The sequence below is a fragment of the Physeter macrocephalus genome, chromosome 12 (assembly GCF_002837175.3).
Source record: "Physeter macrocephalus isolate SW-GA chromosome 12, ASM283717v5, whole genome shotgun sequence".
NCBI lineage: Eukaryota > Metazoa > Chordata > Mammalia > Artiodactyla > Physeteridae > Physeter > Physeter macrocephalus.
In genome coordinates, this window is record NC_041225.1 from 78,363,338 (window position 1) to 78,369,337 (window position 6,000).

General features: G+C 35.4%; 1 protein-coding gene across 1 annotated transcript in view; it reads right to left on the bottom strand.

Moving 5' to 3' along the window:
- Positions 1-6,000, bottom strand: part of WDPCP (WD repeat containing planar cell polarity effector) — a 460,096-nt gene that overhangs the window by 194,396 nt on the left and 259,700 nt on the right. The gene's annotated exons all lie outside the window — the stretch shown is intronic.

Sequence of the window (6,000 nt, forward strand, 5' to 3'; positions counted from 1 at the left end):
GCTACCTTTTTGTGATCCTTTTCATATTCACTGCACACAACAGACACTTCCCTTTTACTACAGACAAACTTTAAGAGCACTTAATTTGGATGAATCATCTCCCCAGTAAGCTGGGGTTCTGTAAATCGTTCAAGCTAGATCAGATTGTCATGTAGATTGTCATTCTACAACAGACACTTCCCTTTTACTACAGACAAACTTTAAGAGCACTTAATTTGGATGAATCATCTCCCCAGTAAGCTGGGGTTCTGTAAATCGTTCAAGCTAGATCAGATTGTCATGTAGATTGTCATTCTACAATAAGCAGTCTTACTGAAATCTTTGTGCATTTTCATAAAGAACAAAAGGGAAACAATAGCTTTCTTAGACTTAGTTATGGGTAGTCATCAAGTCATAAATTGCTAACTTTTGGAGAACTTCCAAATCTTTTGTTTATATAAGCAGTTTGGTATAATTGGAAATGACATGGATTTTAGAGTCAAACACATCTGAGTTTGAATCACGATTTTCAGTTTTCCTTATCAGTTTTATCAACTATAAAATAGGTATAATAATTCTGTTGGTTAGGATTATTATGAAAATTAAATAAGATAACATGCAAAGCCTCTGGCATAATGCCTGGCACTTTGCAGATGATTAAGAAAAGTTAACTTCTTTAATTTTTTGAGCTGTAATGATTTTGTTCCTGATAATCATAAAGCACTTGCATGCCCTCAAGCAAGACAGACTATAAATTTAAGCAGGCATAATCACAAATATCTCCTACTGTTATCAGAAGGAAAGACTTGCATTATTAATCCTACAAGATTAAAACAATTCTTCAATTTGAAGAGCTGTAAATTTTTTTTTTACTTTCTTGAAACTGAGTTAAAATAGGAAAAAATTAGGTTCTTCTCTTTAGTTCTTTTACTTTAATTGAGTGATAAACCCTAGTATGCAGTATTTTATAAAATTTCATTTGATCCATTTTGGGCATAAAATTGATGACATGTTATGCTTAAAAGTAGAATTTGTCACATTTAAGGCTCTTAGTGATTAATAGTTCAAACATAATAGCACACGGCAGAGAGTTATACAGAATTGGAAAGCAGCTAGTGCCAAGTTTAACACTTCACTCACCTTCCAAAAATATACTGCAGAACTTCTGATTCCAGTTATCCAGATAAGGATATATAAGAGAATACTCTTACTGAGAATGACTAGAACAGCTGGATAAAATAATTTCTAAAATTCTGTTTGAAGACACTGGAGACCTACCAAGACAGTGAGTATTTGAAAGACCAAGTTCCTAGACAGAAGCAAAGCCCAGAGAGGTATAAGCCTGATATTTGGTGCTGCTTTTGCTTTCAAAGCATTTGCCAATTTGTAATTGGTGGCCAAAGGCCTGAGAAACGGCGCAGAAAGTAGTGTTTGAAGAGTTGAGAAACTGCACAGAGCTTTAGGTAGAGTTTCAGGTATCGGGCTAAAAGTACAAAGTTATACTTCAGAGATTGCTGAGGCAGAGCTTTCAGCTGGGACTCCTGAAGGGCTACATTCTTGATATAAGTATAAAGTGGAAATAAACCACCTCTCAGACTGAAACTCAGCTTCAAATAAACTCAACTCCAGAACAGATTAAAATGTTTAAACTTTACCCTAATTATTTGCCAGAAACAAAAGTAAATTCTTTCTGGAGGAAAATAACATCATATAAAGCCTCAAATTATCACTAAATTTTAAATATCTTATGTCCAAAATTCAATTTTTTAAAAAAAAGAGGGGCTTCCCTGGTGCCGCAGTGGTTGAGAGTCCGCCTGCTGATGCAGGGGACACGGGTTCGTGCCCTGGTCCGGGAAGATCCCACGTGCCGCAGAGCGGCTGGGCCCGTGAGCCATGGCCGCTGGGCCTGCGCGTCCGGAGCCTGTGCTCTGCAAGGGGAGAGGCCACAGCAGTGAGAGGCCCGCGTACCGCAAAAAAAAAAAAAAAAAGAGGAAAGAGATAAGAGTAAATGACCTCCAAACAACAGCAACAACAAAAAGGCCTACCAAAAAGACATTAGTCAAGAGAAAAAGAGGAAAAAATTACGCTAATGAAAGAGAAGAATGGAATATAGTTAATACGAAGAAGGCCAAGGATGGTTAAAGGACATAAAATAAGTTGGACATACAGAAAAGAAATAGTTGTACTATTATTTATGTTATACTTCAATTAAATAATCCAATTAAAAGACAAAGCTTGTGAGAGTTGATTACAAATATCCAACTCTATATTGCTTACAAGAGATACAACTTAAATATAAGGAAACATGGGGCTTCCCTGGTGGCGCAGTGGTTGCGCGTCCGCCTGCCGATGCAGGGGAACCGGGTTCGCGCCCCGGTCTGGGAGGATCCCACGTGCCGCGGAGCGGCTGGGCCCGTGAGCCATGGCCACTGAGCCTGCGCGTCTGGAGCCTGTGCTCCGCAACGGGAGAGGCCACAACGGGGAGGCCCGCATACCACAAAAAAAAAAAAAAAAAAAAAAAAATAAGGAAACATGGATTATGATATATGAAGGATATAAGTAAAACACAAACCAAAATAAAGCTGGTGTAGGTATACTTTGAGATATGAAGTAGGTTTTAAGGCAAACATTTCTAGAATATAGAAGAATGTTTCATAATGGTAAAGGTGCAATATACCAAGAAAATATAACAGTTCTAAACTGGCATGCACCTAACTACACAGCCTTAAAACAAATAAAATAACAAAAAAGGCAAACAGAATCACAATCACAGTGGAAAATTTTAATACATCAGTCTGAGTGAAGATATAGAAGAATTGAACAACATGACTAACAAACTTGATTTTATATAGGATACTGTACCCAACAACTGTAAACTGTAGAGTACATATTCTTCTCAATGAACATGGAAACTTCACTATTGACCATATAATGAGCCATAAAGAAAGTTTCAACAAATTTCAAAGGGTTGACATAATACAGCATGTTAAGGAGTGTGTATGTGTTGTTTGAAATAGTTGAAATTTAAAGAAACCATGGGCAAAGAAGAATTCACAACAGAAATGTTAGAAATATTTTGAGCTGAATGATAATGAAAAATATGACATAAAGTGTCAGAACACAAAGCTATGCTTGAATGGAAATTATCCCCTTGAATGCACACATTGGAAAATAAAGCCTAAAAAAATCCATGATTTAAGCATCTATCACAAGAAGTTAGAATAAGAACAACACATTTAAACAAAGTTGGAAGACTTATGCTACTGGATATAAATACTTAAAAAGGACAATAATTAAGACTGGTCTTGGTACAGGGATACAGACCTAAACATATATATGGGAACCTGATTTATGACAAAGGTGGCCATGTAAAGCACTAAGCAAAGGACAGTCTTGTTAATAAACAGTCAAAGGTCAACTGGATATATATATGTGTGTGTGTGTGTGTGTGTGTATGTGTATATATATATGACAAATTAATTTTGAGCCATACCTAGGTGGATCATAGGTTTGAATGTTAACATTAAAATAAAAAACTTTTAGAAGATTAAAAAAGGAGAATATTTTCAAGACCTTGGGATAATAAAAGATTTTAAAAACAGTACACAAAGAGCACTAACCAGCCCCTAGCAACTACCCTTCTGCTCTTTATTTCTATGAAATCAGCTTTTTTCTTTTTAAGATTCCAGATATAACTGATACCACACAGTATTTGTCTTTCTCTATCTGGCTTATTTCACTTACCATAATGCCCTCCAGGTTCATCCATGTTATAGAAAATGGCAAGATTCCCTTCATATTTTGGCTGAACAATATTCCATAGTGTATGTGTGTGTGTGAGTATGTGTGTGTGTGTGTGTATGTGTATATATATATCTTTCTGTATATTACATTTTCTTCATCCACTCATGTCAGTGGACACATAACTTGCTTCCAGATTTTGGCTCTTGTAAGTAATGCTGCAGTGGACATGGGAGTACATATATCTCTTCAAGATACTGATTTTGTTACCTCTGGATATGTACCCAGAAGTGGGAATACCGAATCATATGGTAGTTCTATTTTTAATTTTTTGAGGAACTTCCATATTGTTTTCCATAATGGCTGTATCAATTTACAGTCCCACCAACAGTACAAGGGGTCCCTTTTCTCCACATCCTTGCCAACATTTTTTAATCTTATGTCTTTTTTGAAAAAAGCCATCCTAACAGGTGTGAGGTGATAGCTCACTGTGGTTTTGATTTGCATTTCCCTGACGACTGCTGTACCTGTTGGCCATTTGTATGTCTTCTTTGGAAAAATATCTCTTCAGGTCCTTTGCACATTTTTAAATTGCATTATTTGAATTTTGATATTGAGTTGTATGAGTGCATTACGTATTTTGGATATTTACTCCAGATCAGATATATGATTTGCAAATATTTTCTCCCATTCCATAGACTGCCTTTTCTTTTTCTTGTTTGTTTCCTTTGCTGGGCAGAAGCTTTTTGGTTTGATGTAGTCCTATTTATTTATTTTAGCTTTTTTGCCTTTGCTTTTGGTGTCTTATCCAAGAAATTACTGCCAAGACCAATGTCAAGTGGCTTTTTCTCAATGTTTTCTTCTAGGAGTTTTGTGCTTTCAGGTATTACATGTAAGTCTTCAACCCATTTTGAGTTAATTTTTGTGAGTGGTATAAGGTAATTTTTGTGAGTGGGCCCCGTTCCATTCTTTTGCATGTAGATATCCAGTTTTCCCACCACCATTTACTGAAGAGACTATCCTCTCCTCATTGTGTGTTCTTGGTGCCCCTGTCAAAGAGCAGTCGACAGTATATTCATGGGTTTACTTCTAGGCTCTCTATTCTGTTCCACTGGTCTATATGCCTGCTTTTATGTCAGTACCACCCATAAAATGGAATACAATGTAACCATTAAAGTAGTGATATAGGTCTATATTTATTTTTATGGAAAACTGTCACTATAACATTGATGAATGAAAAAAACCAGTTATAGATAAAAAGTTTAGTACGTGTATACACTTATAGAGGTATTTTAAAGGCTGTTCATTTCTGGATAAGAAAATTTCAAGTGATTTTTTTTTAACTTTGTTCTTTATATTTTATGGTATTGTTTTTTATTATATTATTATTTACTCATAATCTAAGTATTTCATTTTCATCTAAGAGCTTACTGAATCATATTGATTTTGCTTACAAAATATCTTCTCTTTTATATTCATGTAATTCAGGCCCTGTTTCAGGTCTTCATTATTTCTTGCAATTGGCATGTAAAAGCAACTGTTGCTCTCTCTTAATAGTAATGACACATAATATCTGTTTAGTACTTCCTAGTTTCCAAAGTACTTCCAATACAGTATCTCCACTAAGACTCAAAAACAATCTCAAAATGGATTAAAGATATAAATGTGAGACCAGATACTATAAAACTCCTAGAGGAAAACAGGCAGAACACTCTTTGACATAAATCATGGCAATATTTTTTTGGATACATCTCCTAAAAGGAAAGGAAACAAAAGCAAAAATAAACAAGTGAGACCTAATTAAACTTAAAAGCTTTTGCACAGCAAACAAAACCATCCACAAAAGTGAAAAGACAACCTACTAAATGGGAGAAAATATTTGCAAATGATGTGACCAATAAGGGGTTAATATTCATAATATAGAAAAAGCTCATACAACTCAACATCAAAAAAACAAACAACCTGATTACAAAATGGGCAGAACTGAATAGCCAGTTTTTTCAAAGAGGACATGCAGTTGGCCAACAGGCACATGAAAAGATGCTCAACATCACTAATCATCAGGGAAATGCAAATCAAAACCACAATGAGATACCACCTCACACCCGTCAGAATGGCTATCATCAAAAAGACCACAACAAATGCTGGTGAGGATGTGGAGAAAAGGAAACCATCATACACTGTCATTGAGAACGTAAATTGGTACAGCCACTGTGAAAAACAGTATGGGGTTTCCTCAAAAAACTTAAAATAGAACTACCAGTATATATATATATATAT